The sequence below is a fragment of the Biomphalaria glabrata genome, chromosome 12 (assembly GCF_947242115.1).
Source record: "Biomphalaria glabrata chromosome 12, xgBioGlab47.1, whole genome shotgun sequence".
Classification (NCBI taxonomy): domain Eukaryota; kingdom Metazoa; phylum Mollusca; class Gastropoda; family Planorbidae; genus Biomphalaria; species Biomphalaria glabrata.
Window position 1 is genome coordinate 38373940 of NC_074722.1, and position 15998 is coordinate 38389937.

Consider the following 15998-nt stretch of genomic DNA (forward strand, 5'->3'; position numbering starts at 1 on the left):
ATGAGTGTTTTTTTTTACCTATTTGAAATAATAATATTAGTATAATATTACTGAATAATTATAACATATTAAATTAAATCAGATTCCATTTTGCCCTAACTGGCATGGGAGAACAAAGCTGACAGAAGAAGGCCTAACCCACAGGAGCCGAATACGAAAAGGAAACTTAAATAGACAGTTATGCTCCTACTTAGATCACTCAATCCTCATGCTCGGCTTCTCAGGCGCTCTCAATGGATTAAAAAAAAGTGTTAATAAGTTGAACAGATTTATTTACATGGACCAATGTCTTCCGCTCTACTAACTTGAGTGTCTCTCTTGTCACTATTCTTAGAGTATCTCTAATCTTGTAGTTTCTGTCTTTGTCGAACTACACGTATGGTTCCTATATTGCTACTCATTAAATTTCCTAAATCTATCTATAACTCAAGAACACTCTACAAAAAAAAAAGGATTTGTCGACACTAGATGTAACAAAATATGAAGGCTGCAACTGGGTTTCGTATCCAAGTGAAATATTGCTTTTTTTCATTTACTTTTTATCTTTACCTATTCCTTAGTCTGTTGGACCATTGGGGCACCATGCAAGATTCGTCGACAGTCTTTCTCCATTTCTCTATGTCTTTTGCTTTAGAACCTCTTTCAATGACAGGCCCGTCAATTCTTTTATGTTGTCCTCCCATCGCTTTCTCTGTCTGCCTCTTCTTCATTTTTTTTTATTGGTACTGTTCCCTAAAGGAAGGGCTTTGCGAGCCCCGATGATTTTTTAATATGAATATAAATTTTTTAACGCTAGTTAGCAGGTCATCATGGGGTCCAATCTTTGCGGTAACCCTGTCTCTTATCTCTTGGTTTGTGATGCAGTCTTTGAATATGATACCTAGGATCCTTCTGTAGCATCTCTATTCCATTGTTAGGATCCTCCTCGTCAACGTCCAAGACTCACAATACAAATGCGGCCATGACAAGGGAGCGTATCAGTCTGATTTGTTGTCGAGGGCTAATACTTTGCCTTTACATAATAACAATTGTATTTATAAAGCGCTGTTAACAAACAAAATGTAGGCTCCATGCGCTGTAATAACAGTACAAACACAAACACGACAGCTACAATGACAAACTAATCTAAAAAAGTTTTAAACAGATAAGTCTTAATGTTCTTCTTAAAAGTAGTGTAGCATGTTGTCTGTCTGAGATCACTAGGGAGTGAGTTCCAAACCTTTGGTCCGTGCACTGAAAAAACCTGATGACCGTAGCTTTTGAGGGAGAAATGTGGCACCACTAAAAGCGTTGAGTCCATTGAGCGCAGGGCTCTCTGGGGGACACATGGAGTCATCAGTTCGCATATTATTATATGTTCTGAAAGTGCTGCTGTGGAGTGCAATTCGGGCCAGTAGTTCACATTTCATTTAGTGCCACCAAATGCAGTTCCCCTAGGGCCTCGATTTATCTAAGGCCGGCCCTGGAGGCAAGAAAAGTGATAACTCAAGATGTCTGACCAGCTTTAAAAAGTGAACAATAAAGAGGACACGTAAATGAACAACATAAAATAGACGTTCATGAACATCTTGCACACAAGCTCAAAGTAGAAATCTTGAGCTGAATTGTGAATAGAAGAACTTGGATGTGTAAAGCTTAGACTTAGAAGAAAGACTCGTTCCAATGATAAGGATTACAGGAAATTGATTAAATGAGAAATCATAGACCATCAAACGGCTTCATTAGTGAAGACTTCATTTAAAAACAACTTAAATTTTACTTGTTCGATTTGTTATTTCACTGCTAATCTTGAATCACGGTCTAATGAAGTCATCAGTCAAAACAAAGAGACGAAGACATTGAGAACTTTTAGTAAGAAAAAGGAAATACTTTTAAAATACGACCTCAGCGTTACGACCAAGTTTCCCACTACATGGCTGCCTGCTCGTGCGGTATGCTCGCCGGACTGTCGTTCCGTTGTCTCGATGGTCCAGGGTTCCTACCCTGCCCGCTGCCATCCCCCGTCCTCCTGCGGGAGGTTTGGACTAGGAAGTAAATTATCTTCAACTCTGAAGAAACATCCAAAACATGTGAAACAGTTTACATTTTTAAAAAAAAGTGTTAAGCGTATAATACATACACTCACATCGTATCTGGTTCGTAAAAAAAAAACCCCATTAAATTAAAAAAAAACATATTAAGCTGTTGTAACAAATCAATTGTCAAACAAGATTCTGGAAGGAAGTATGATCATGAGCTGAGGTAGGCCTATCACTTTGAAGTACTGTCAAAAGACATTAACCCGAAAAGAGAGCACTTACCTAAGGTATCTTGTTTATTATTGTTACCATCCGCTGTAAAGAGGTTATAACTGTAATGAAAAGAATGGATGCGATATTGTTCGTTATTAATGTTAAATGTACTGAACTGAATTTAAATGACTCTATTTTTACAAAGCTTATATCAACTCATTCTGTCTGCCTTGTAAAAAGTTTGTACATTCTATTTCTGATACGCCCAATCTCGGATCAAGTCGGACCCTAACCCGATATACAGTGCTTTTTTGTAAAAATAAAATTGGTGCCAGTACTCAATGATCGAGTGCCTAACTTTAACTACTAATAAATTAATAATAAACATTAAAATACAAGAAAAGTAATAATTTTAACCCCAAAATTGAAAAAGGTGCCGGCACTCCGTAATGGTGCTAGGAATGTGTTTGTGAGGGCGAATTATAGTGGTATGAATAGTGCACGCATGGGCGTACCCAGGAGGGGTTGGGGTTCTGTACCATAGTTAAAATTTAACTTGAGATATGGATAAATGTACCATGCTTAGCAAGATAGGTGAATCTATAGGTACCATGCTTAACAAGACGGATGAACTGATTGGAACCATGCTTAACAGGACATATAAACTTATAGGTACCATGCTTAACAAGACAGATGAACTGATTGGTACCATGCTTAACAAGACAGATGAACTGATTGGTACCATGCTTAACAAGACGGATGAACTGATTGGAACCATGCTTAACAGGACAGATGAACCGATTGGTACCATGCTTAACAAGACAGATGAACCGATTGGTACCATGCTTAACAAGACAGATGAACCGATTGGTACCATGATTAACAAGACAGATGAACTGATTGGTACCATGCTTAACAAGACAGATGAACTGATAGGAACCATGCTTAACAAGACAGATGAACTGATAGGAACCATGCTTAAAAAGACAGATGAACTGATTGGTACCATGCTTAACAAGACAGATGAACTGATAGGAACCATGCTTAACAAGACAGATGAACTGATTGGAACCATGCTTAACAGGACATATAAACTTATAGGTACCATGCTTAACAAGACAGATGAACTCATAGGTACCATAGTTAACAAGACAGATGAACTGATTGGTACCATGCTTAACAAGACAGATGAACCGATTGGTACCATGCTTAACAAGACAGATGAACCGATTGGTACCATGCTTAATAAGACAGATGAACCGATTGGAACCATGCTTAACAAGACAGATGAACTGATAGAAACCATGCTTAAAAAGACAGATGAACTGATTGGTACCATGCTTAACAAGACAGATGAACTGATAGGAACCATGCTTAACAAGACAGATGAACTGATTGGTACCATGCTTAACAGGACATATAAACTTATAGGTACCATGCTTAGCAAGACATATGAACTGATTGGTACCATGCTTAACAAGACAGATGAACTGATAGGAACCATGCTTAACAAGACAGATGAACTGATAGGGACCATGCTTAAAAAGACAGATGAACTGATTGGTACCATGCTTAACAAGACAGATGAACTGATAGGAACCATGCTTAACAAGACAGATGAACTGATTGGTACCATGCTTAACAGGACATATAAACTTATAGGTACCATGCTTAGCAAGACAAATGAACTGATTGGTACCATGCTTAACAAGACAGATGAACTGATAGGAACCATGCTTAACAAGACAGATGAACTGATTGGTACCATGCTTAACAAGACAGATGAACCGATTGGTACCATGCTTAACAAGACAGATGAACCGATTGGTACCATGCTTAACAAGACAGATGAACCGATTGGTACCATGCTTAACAAGACAGATGAACTGATTGGTACCATGCTTAACAAGACAGATGAACTGATTGGTACCATGCTTAACAAGACAGATGAACCGATTGGTACCATGCTTAACAAGACAGATGAACCGATTGGTACCATGCTTAACAAGACAGATGAACCGATTGGTACCATGCTTAACAAGACAGATGAACTGATTGGTACCATGCTTAACAAGACAGATGAACTGATAGGAACCATGCTTAACAAGACAGATGAACTGATAGGAACCATGCTTAACAAGACAGATGAACTGATTGGTACCATGCTTAACAAGACAGATGAACCGATTGGTACCATGCTTAACAAGACAGATGAACCGATTGGTACCATGCTTAACAAGACAGATGAACCGATTGGTACCATGCTTAACAAGACAGATGAACTGATTGGTACCATGCTTAACAAGACAGATGAACTGATTGGTACCATGCTTAACAAGACAGATGAACCGATTGGTACCATGCTTAACAAGACAGATGAACCGATTGGTACCATGCTTAACAAGACAGATGAACCGATTGGTACCATGCTTAACAAGACAGATGAACCGATTGGTACCATGCTTAACAAGACAGATGAACTGATTGGTACCATGCTTAACAAGACAGATGAACTGATAGGAACCATGCTTAACAAGACAGATGAACTGATTGGTACCATGCTTAACAGGACATATAAACTTATAGGTACCATGCTTAGCAAGACATATGAACTGATTGGTACCATGCTTAACAAGACAGATGAACTGATAGGAACCATGCTTTACAAGACAGATGAACTGATAGGAACCATGCTTAACAAGACAGATGAACTAATAGGAACTATGCTTAACAAGACAGATGAATCAATAGGTGCCATGTATAACAAGACAGATGAACTGACAGGAACCAAGCTTAACAAGACAGATAAACCGATAGGTACCATGCTTAACAAGACAGATAAACCGATAGGTACCATGATGGCTACCATGTCAAAAAGAGATACGATCCTTTACTTAACCGAGACGCTAGTGATATTAGCGCTGTTTGTGATAGCAATTCCTACGAATGTAGCTTCCACGACAGGAAGCCTACGAATGTAGCTTCCACGACAGGAAGCCTACGAATGTAGCTTCCACGACAGGAAGCCTACGAATGTAGATTCCACGACAGGAAGCCTACGAATGTAGCTTCCACGACAGGAAGCCTACGAATGATGTGAACTTGCACAGTCCTGAGGATGTCAACTTGAATTCTGCACTCAAGCGTTTAACAAAAGCTGAGTCTCACAGAGAGAATCGAGTACTAGCAAACTCACCAACAAGGTCTGGATTCGACGTTTGTTCAGATACCAAGATCAGCGAGATACTGATCAGGAAAACCAAATGAAATATATAATTTATGACATTTTTTTTCAACTAATAGCTAAATTGTATGGATAAATGTTACTCAGCATATACAAAAAAATATTTTTTCCTTTTAATATAATTTCCCTTACATTCTTGTATTCATCATCATAGAAATTAGTCTCGAGAATAGGTGTCAGCAGTGAGATGAACCACAGTAATTCTACGAGATAAACCACAGTCGTTCTACGAGATAAACCACAATAAACCACAGTCGTTCTACGAGATAAACCACAGTCGTTCTACGAGATAAACCACAGTCGTTCTACGAGATAAACCACAATAAACCACAGTCGTTCTACGAGATAAACCACAGTCGTTCTACGAGATAAACCACAGTCGTTCTACGAGATAAACCACAGTCGTTCTACGACTTAAGAAAGGCAAGGATGTATTAATTTTCTTACAAATCAAAGACGTTACTTCAATAGAGAAGATGATAAGATTTTACGCGTATTCATGTATCAATCTAGTCATACATGTTTATAAGTCACTTAAAATATGCCGTCGTTGGTTTTCCTGGCTGATTAAGGCAGCCCCTACTTCCTCTAATAGCACTAGGGAAGAGAGAGCACTTGTACAAACTTTCATATGGAATAAAAAATGTGCCTTTATCTATGTGTCTTTAATTGATGAATTGTTTTCAAAAGCGTATATTTATGCGAAAAAAACAACTTGCATCATTAATTTAAAAAAAAAGGTATTGTTTGAAACTTGGTGGTGACACAGATGGTCGTAACTGTATGTGTTTTTAGCCTACCCAAATCGCCCCAGTCTAGCACAGGACGAGCGGTCAACCGTGACCAGCGACAATACTCGCCAGTTCGGCAAGGACCAGTGTTTTAAATATTACGCACGCAGGTCACGGCGGAAGTGATCAACTGGAGTGGTCAAGAAGGTTATATAAGAGAGATTCATTTACTCTGTGTTAATGTTGTCGCCAATTGTGATGTATTTGAAATTAAACTGTTACTAATACTTAGGAGCTTTGAGTTGTGAGGTTCCTTAAGTTCGTTGTGTCGTCTGGTGCAGTCTGCAGAGAGTCTGGATAGTGGAGATTCGTAGCAGTATTTTTTCAAAAGATTTTTAAAAAGCCATTGCACTAGAACTTTGTAATATTTAAAATATCATAATATCAGATTTTTAAAATATCTTTCTAGTTTTTTTTTTTTTTTTTTTTTGGGGGGGGGGGGGGGGCTTAAACGAGTGCCGGACCAACCATGCCAGACTATTAGCGGCTTTTTCTTTTTTTTTTAGTTGGGGGGGGCGGGGCTACTAAGTAATGTAGGGTAATTCTTATCCTGTTAACAGCATCACGTGATCATAAATGCCTACGATGCTACTCCCAGAGCCTATGTTAAATGCTTGTAGATTATCTATCGCTGTGTCCGCATCCATCTCATCGTAACTAGCGTCCCTGTCTATAAAACTTGAAGAAGCGACCGTCTGGGGAAAAATCGGTGACTCTTTATTGTTAGGTATTTATTCGAAAAGAAAAAAAAAATTCAAACAATTTGTAAGGTTCTTTAATGAAGAACAGCACATATTAAAAACGAAGGCAATAAAAAAAACTAGACATTCTGGACCAAGATAGAATACATAAATAAATAACTTTTGAGCTAACAAATGTAAATTCCTCTCTATCCGGAAGAAATAAAGAAAATAATAGAGTAGAACAACACCGAAATAGACCAGCACTCACTACAATTTGGGATAGGATAGAATTATCTTCAGAACAAATGAGGGAACATGTAAAACAAAACATTACCAAAATTTTTGTGTGGTACTATATTTATAGATTTAGATTTCGGTTTATAGGTCAGTAATTAGTTAAGTCATTGGTCAGTAATTAGTATAGTCATTGGTCAGTAATGAATAAAGTCTTTGGTCAGTAAATAGAAGTCATTGGTTAGTTATTAGCAAAGTCAATGATGCTTATTCTTAAATCACTGTGCTCGGATATTTTTTGTTAGTCAAGTTTTTTTTTAAAAACTACTTCTATGATTTCAACAAGTCAATTGTGTTTGATGGAAATATTTGTCATTGCTGAAACGTTTATTTTATTGAATGGGGTTTAAAAAATATGAACTCTAAACAAATTCAATATTGTTTTTCTTATAAGCATCTCCAATCATCGACATGTTATGTTAACTTAAGAAGCAAGAAGGTCTAATTTACTATGCATACATCGTAACTCTCAAATTAAATTGAAACTTTAAAACTTTCAGGCCTAAAAAAATTGACACAGGCCTTAGAACAGGGGTTCTCAGCCTGTGGGTCGCGACCCCCTTGGGGGTCGATTAACGACTTGCCAGGGGTCGCCTAAGACCATCGAAAATATGGATTGTTATTGTCTATTCTTCTATTGCTGTGTGTAGGTGTGTGTGTGGGGGTGGTCGTGGCAGAGTGGGGGATTGTAAAAAGGGGTCACCGAGCTTAAAAGGTTGAGAACCGCTGCCTTAGAAAGTTTTTAAAAAAATTCTACAGTCTAATCCAAGCAATTGATATATATTTTATAAACAGCAACTCCGCAATATGCAATGAGAAATCTCTCGCATTCTCTTAGACACACCCACATGAATCTTGTGATGAAACTCATTTTGCCGAATCCCTTCCTCTAGCGATCGTTTCCACCCGAGTGCCACGTTGAGGCAGAGTACCCGCCTGCACGGGCATCATAGACCAGCGCAACCGAATTAGAAACTGTATTAGTAACGAACCATGCTAAGATAACTCGCTTAGAGCACGTGAAAGGAAGCGTTCAGTAAGTTCTAAGGTCGCCTTGTCCCCGTACGAGGACAGACCAAAAGCCGCACACCGCACACGAACCAGTTCTCTTTCAAATCCTTGTCCCGATCTCCCTTTATGCAGAACGCGACATTCATAAAGAATGTGGTCTATTGTTTCCACAAAAAAAAGATTAATAAAAATTGAACTCCCAGAGATAGAGTAGATGCAAAATTTAACTGTTGCTGTGGTCGACAGTAAATGAGAGCGTTGTGTGGCCAGCCGAACGACCAAATGCTTTTACTCTATCCAGCTAATATTAGGCACAGATTAAACTTGAGTGAGATGAGAGAAGTACTCTGGATCCATAAGTTCACCAGGATTCGAACTCATGACCCCACTAACGACTCCGCTATTGTAGCTAATTAAGTTATAATCAATTATATTCATTTTATGTCTACAGAAACCTTTCTTGTTAGCTGTAGGATGTTTAAAATATGTTAGATACAAGAGAGGCTTCATTTTCATGAAAAAAATGAATTGATCATAGTAATTTGATTACCTTTCCATTTGTAAGATCTGGATTTTTATTGAAAAAAACACTGGCGTTATGGAAAAAATCAGGGCGATATACTGTGTTCTAATGAACAACGTAAAAATATGAAAAGAATAACATTGGAAGCGTGGTCGAGAGGCTAAGTGCACTTGGCTTGGCTTGGCTTGGCTTGGCTACCTAGAAGGGGGCTCGAGGTTCGACACCCGACTCGGGCAGAGTTGTGTTTACTGAGCGCCTAAAGGCAGCACGGAAAACCAACTCCTAGATACCCCCTCTGGCTCACAAATGAGATTGGACCAAAAGCGCTCTGAGCATGCTATAAGCATGAAAGTAGCGCTATATAAAAGCTATAATAATAAAAAAAAATTTTAATGAAATACACATAATAAACACTGTGGGGCGAAATCCCCGTGGCCAACTAAATAATACACATTAATTTTGTTGTGATATCCAAACTTGGTAAAGGCTGAGAAAATCATACCTGAGGAAAAATCAGAGAGTCGCTGACTTTAACCTGCGACGCAGCTATACCAGCACCTGCCTTTAACCTGCGACGCAGCTGTACCAGAACAGCTGCATGGAGAGGGAGGCGATGTCATTTCAACCATCTCTAATGCACAGGCTTTCTTCACATTTCTATCAGACGTCCAAAAGTCGTCTCGCCAACGTTGATTTGATCCCCATTAAATTTAATTGATTTTTAGATTTATAAGCTGTAATATATATGGCTCCTTTTGTCTCGAAAGGCAATGGATGCGCCCAAATGAGTCACTGGTTTTGGCTTAATCTTGAGACGGGGCAGAATCTGGTGTGGCTAATCAAGCCAATTCTAGAACGGCAGACTTTGCCACAATTCGTACATGTGTATGCCTCTGATTTAGGGCTAGCGGACAGGGCAGTTTTCTTTGTTTCCCTCTTGATTAAGGCCGCTTCAATTCTTTTGTTCTCAGCAAGGGTTGTCCCAGCACGCACAGTCTGTCTCCATGCACTCCGGTCTTTGGCTATGTTTTCCCACATACTTTCGCTGATGCCTTGTGGCTCTCATGTCTCGCTTGCAGACATCTCTATATGTTAGTCTTGGGCGGCCCTTGGGTCTAAATCCTTCCACAAGCTCAGCATATAAGATATCTTTCGGGATTCTACCATCTGGCATGCGGGTGACATGTCCGAGCCAGCGTAATCTTCTTTGTGTCAAGAGAGCATACATGCTGTTCATATTGGCCAATATCAAAACTTCCTGATTGGAGACATGGTCCCTGCAAGAGATGCCCATTATGCGTCTCAGGCAGCGCAATAAGCTGTAATATGAGTTATGTTAAAAGAGCATTTTGATACCAAATACAACATTTTCTGATAACAAACAGAAACGTTAAGTTTTTAAAGTTTAAACAAAACAGTAAAGTGAAATAATCTACAAATGAGCAAAACGAATAATACTATCAAAACGGGGAAAATAATTACGAAGAGAAAGAGTTAATAGCAGTAGTCTTGTTGTGCAATTGAGTTATTTATTTTTGTGCGAGTGTTAAGCGTGTGGAATGGTGTGCCGATGTGTGTACATTTTACTCGCGCAGCCAGTCTTGTGTGTGTGTGTGAAAGTATTTTTCACTGTTGATATGAATTTTTTTGAATGAAGTCAGGAAACTATTCTAATGATAAACTATCCCTAATTTACCGGTACCTAAATTTCTGGGTCCATAAATTACCGGGTTCCTAAATGTCCGGTGTCAAATATTACAATGCTTAAATTTCCTAAATCCCACACTTAACCACTGGACATGTAATCAATAATTTAGTGGTGCATTACTCCAGACACTTGCTCGCAACACAATCACATTCTGTTCAGTATGTTTCGCACAATAAGTTTTTCTTCATTGTAATTTGTATGTTGACTATTGGAACTATTTCTTTAAAAAAAATAATTTAAAATGTACTGTTTTTACCTTTTTGGGTCTGGTTTTCACTTTATGTCTATGGAAAATTCCTTCCTGGTCGGTGTCCAAACTATACAAAGGAATATTGAGGTTAAAATGCCGCGAGCGTCTGAGATTAAGTTTGGTTACAGATTTTGTTTCTGTGCTAAAAGTTACATTGACCTGGTCAGGCATTTGATCTCCAGTGACTTCACTCGCCTCATATTGAAGCATAACTGTGAAGAAAAAATAAGGCTTAAATTTACTTGACGATATATAAAAGCTGTTACTATGACATCCATTAAATGATTTTTATACAGTTCTTATGAATAATAACAATGATTAACTCTTTCTCTCCTAATCGACGATACCATCGTTGATTTGACCTAATTAAATTAAATTAATGTTTAATTGTATAAACTTGACTTTGTGTTAAATAAAAAGAGCATGCTATTCCCTTTAATTCTGTACCAGATACAACTTTTTCTGATAACAAACAACAAAGCTATTGAAGCTTGGTCATAACAGGGAAGTGAAATAGTAATGAGCAAAATGAAGACAAATAAAAACGGAGAGAAAGAGTTAAATGTGGGTGGAGTGAAAATGAATATCGAGGGCGGCTTTAGTTCAATAACTGATAAATATTTGAATATGTTACTCTATACGAGCTATGTCTGTTGATCTCAAACTGTATCGGATATTTCCATAGGAAACACTAGCCGAATGGGGGAGGGGGGGGTTAACTGTTGTGTGATTGAAAACATCCCAAAAAAATTTCTTGCTTTTTCCAACTTTATTTGTACATTAAGATGCTCTTTCAGCATTTCTAGAAATCACGTCAAAAAGCAAACGCCTCTTAAATTAACATGAAGAACCAGAGAACGAAGATGTGTTATCTCAGCACACAAACATTATCAACATTGATCCACATAGATTGTTATTTATACAATAACTTTTACTTATAATTGCATTGTTCGTTCATTATTATTTAGTGTATAATTTTTTTTATTCTTTTTTTTTTTTTTTGGGGGGGGGGCGAGGGGTAATCAAGGTTACAAAAATTATAAATGAGGTACAGATAGGTCAAAAGTTTGGGAAACACTGCCTTAGTCTGTTGGACCATTGGGGCACCATACACGATTAGTTGACCGTCTTTCTCCATTCCTTTCTTTTGTCTTGGTTAGAACCCCTTTCAGTAGCAGGCGGAAAGAGAACCCAAACCGACCACAGGAAGACAACGGTTATGTCTGCTTTGGGTGTGACAAACTAAGTAGATGACAGCAAGGCTGCGTTGCCAAGTAATTCAAGCCTTATAGATTGGCATTAAATGTGTCTCTCACTGCTAATACCTTTAGCACAATGTTATTGGTTAATTTTTTTTTACATGTAATTACAAAAGAGACTCCAATGAGCTCTTATACAAGGTAATACATTCTCACGTTATTACCCAAATAAAAATCTCTCTTCTATTACGTTATAACACCAGAGATTCTAACGACTTTTGTATATAAGGCAGAACAGTAGAGTCTAAGTTATTAGAATAGTGTTTATATTAATAGATCACACTGACCGTCAGTACTTGAGATATGACAGATGAAAACAGAGAAAATGACAACAATAATAGACATTCTTCCAATATGTTCTCTCAATTACAGTATGTTGATATATAAACGTTTTTGCAATATAAAATTTGAAATTTAATGCATTTAAAAAGAACATTCAACTCTTGTCTTGTGACTAATGTACAGAATTACACACATTATACTTCTTGGTTTTCTGACTTCTTATTTGCTACATTAAACCGCTGCGGCTTCAATCGTGAATATATCTTTGTTGTTCTAGTCCCCAAATAAATCGATCAATTAAATATTTATTATAAGACATCAGTTAGGCCAGGTTCGTATATACATTCACTTTCACCTATCCTTTGGTCTGCTGGACCGATGGGGCACCACACAAGATCTGTTAACCCCTTTTCTCCATTCTTCTCTGTCATTTGTCTTTGATAAAATTTCATTCTGATAATATTGAACCCTGCCTTTGTTACTTGCCTGGTTTGACAAAGTCGGGGGCCGATTTTCAGTTTGTTTCCCACAGACTGTCTTTGTAACCTTGCTATTTTTTTAAATTTTATCTTTATTTTTCATTTATGTTTCATCAAATACTTAAGCCATTGTAGGCAAACATAATAGACCCCAATTCATTTCAGGCAAAAAACAAAAATATTAAATATATATCATGCTAGCAGTTCACACCGGCTACACCCGTTGATTTGTTCCAAGGTTTTATTAGTTAATATTGTTTATTATGGCCAGAACCCACTTCTTTTTTAAAATTATTTGAATAAATGGCCTACATGTTAATGATCACCCTAACGTACTTTTCAGCAAGTGAATTAGTTTATCTGTAACAATGAAGTTTAACGACCCGCTCCCTCTCTGTCCTTCTATCTCTTTCTCTCTTTTTCGCTCTCTGGAACCTAAATCGACCACCATCGGACAATAGTTATGCCTGCGCTGACTGTGGCAAAATATGTAGGTCGCAGCTGGGACTGCGTGCCTACGTGAAATACTGTACTTCTCATTAATCTTCTTCTTGTTGGGATTCTATAGATTGCATGGATTGGGCACTTTATCACTCACATGGACATTCAGTTCAGACTAAGATAGTGAGTCTCTTTCGTTAATAAGTTAACAATTATTTTTATATTAGGATTATATCTAAAGGCGTACCAAGGATGCCAGCCAACCGGAGTGGCTAGTGCTGTCAGCGCCCCCCCCCCCCAACCTTACAATAGTGTACGTCATACATATTTGCATAGTCATGTGAGAAATACATAACTTACAAATAATGAAAACAAAGCTAGCTAATGAGCTATCTGTAGTAACAGTCACAGTCCTAGAAATACGTGTACATTTAGCCATGCTGCTTAAAAAGTTAAGTGTCTGACTTACTTACTTACTTTGCATTCGGCTGGGGTTGAAAATTAACAAAGCGGATACAAATCAGTGAAATGATTAATACAATTATTCATGCTAGCTTATCTGAATTAGTGAAATATATGTTTTGTAATGTTTTGGCGCCACCCCCTTACGCCCCGGCACCAGAGGCGGATGCTCTTCTCTCCCCACATTTGGCACACCACTGATTCTAACTTGTCTCAACAGTGATTACTTAGGTTGGACTGCTCTCCATCTTGCAGTTTCAGAATGTATCCAGCTTTTATTGGACAAGTCAAGACTGGACGTCATTGAAAAAGGTCTGCTGTATACAGTAAAAACAGGAAATGTCAAGATTTGGAACAGGTCCCTAGCACGTCCAGAGTAGTCCGATCTAAGGTCAAAGATGCAGGCTGATAAACAATCTGTTTCCTTGTATAGCGAAACATTTAATCTTCAGCTCATTGGAACTACAGTGCCAGAATATTGGTGAATATTTGTGTCCATTATATCCCTTTCGTTAAATAACAATTTTTTCTTATAAAGTTGTCAATGTGATAAACACTGACCAATATTCAACTAAATACAAGACAAAGAATGCACCAAAAGGATGTCGCGTTTCATTATAAAATAACATGTGTGTGTATGAGTGAAGGGTGGTCCATTACAAGTCAAGACTACATATCGTGGACTAGCCAGTACTGCCTAACTGGCCCTGTATTGTTATGGCCCAATATATACAGCATATGAATTACGACTATGACTAAGACTGCTTTATTGATCCATGAGGAAATGTGTTGTGATTACAAGGACTCTTTTCTCATAAGTAGAAGTCTGCAGAAACTAACAGATAGAGAGAAGGAACACGAGGAACACAAGAAACAAGAAACATAAGGAACACGAGGAACACAAGAAACATAAGGAACACAAGGTAATCATTTCAATTGTCATTACAGACTTAAGTAAAGCAAGGAATCAGCAGTACAATGGGGAGGGGGGACTGATTTAAATAATGCTACATATATAAGATCACAGACCTACATAATAATCATAAGGCTTGTGTTCGAGTCTGAAGATTAATGAAGAATGCAATAGTTCCCGTGGCTACTCAGGCTACTCAGCCCCAGCTGTAGCCTACATATTTTGCCAAATCCAGAGCAGGCAAAAATATTGTCCGCCGGCGGTCGATTAAGATTTTCTTTTCGTCGTCTACGTCTGTCCTCTGTCGCGGATTTTGATTTGGTCTCAAGTGTGTATATAAAAGATGTGCAAAAACAAACTGAACCACTTCCACATGAACTGTCTAATAAAAATACTTAATGTTAAATGGCAAGAAAAAATAGCCAATACTGAAGTCCTTCAAAAAGCGGCCTGCAAAGCACCCACACAATCTTGATGCAGTCCAGGCTTCGATGGGCAGCACCGCCGCATCCCTAAACGACTCCTGTATGGCCAATTAAGGGAAGGAAAGCGCTCACAAGGTGGACAAAGCTAATGCTTTAGGGACACCCTCAAAGCTTCTCTGAAAGCCTCAGCATTGCTACAGCCACCTGTGAGACAGGCGCATGATTTAGACTTAGAAGACGTTACGATGCGAAAAGTTTTCCTAAACATTAATTTATTAAACTCTTGAATCTATAATCCATGGGCACCCCGAGGAGTACATTGTGATGCACTTGAACCCGCACCCCCACCCCGGATTTTGACTAAATCTACATCTACGTAATAAACCAAAAAAAAACAACAGTTCTGGAAGATGCATTTCATTATAAAAATTATTTTTTTTTTAAATTGGTTAAAACGTGGCTACTCAGAATTCAGAGGCGCGCACGTACATGGTTGACCATCCTTTCCATACGCCTAGGCTAATCACTACTACATTAACCAGTGATTTGATGGCGCGAACAAATGGCTAAAATTTCGATACTCAGAATCCAGTGCACCCCCTTGCGGGCGCTTATGAATACAGATATGTAATGTGATTTCTTCGGAGATAAATAGTTTTTAAAATATATATTTTTAAATTTTATTTCTTATTACCATATATTGTCATTGGAAATACGCCATTTTGATTATAAGGCTTAATACTAGACTATCTCCCTTGAATTACTTGCCAACTTTTTTCTGTTGCTGTTTTGCAAACAAGCTTTTGTACTTTAAGCAATAACTAAAAACTAAATATAAATTATGTAACAGAAGTAATAACATAGATCTACACAGGCGAAAAAAATAATAGAAAAAATATTAACATCAAATATATAACCTCCAACTTTACGCTTGACATGTTGTAGTCATAGCGTAATTTAATCTTCGTTGTTTCTTATATAATATATATGTATATTATAATA

The 15998-nt window shown here is 37.9% G+C and overlaps 1 protein-coding gene across 10 annotated transcripts in view; it reads right to left on the reverse strand.

Moving 5' to 3' along the window:
- Positions 1-15762, reverse strand: part of LOC129922012 (uncharacterized) — a 53180-nt gene extending 37418 nt beyond the window's left edge. For 9 of the 10 annotated variants that reach the window (XR_008773950.1, XR_008773952.1, XR_008773949.1 and 6 more), the window contains exons 1-3: positions 15691-15762; positions 10742-10947; positions 2301-2350 (exon numbers count right to left, since the gene is read on the reverse strand). The gene's annotated coding sequence lies outside the window, so the exon portion shown is untranslated. Of the gene's footprint in view, positions 1-2300; positions 2351-10741; positions 10948-12281; positions 12373-15690 lie in introns of those variants that run through there. The other variant, XM_056005880.1, reaches the window with a different exon arrangement.
- Positions 15763-15998: the final 236 nt, after the last annotated feature.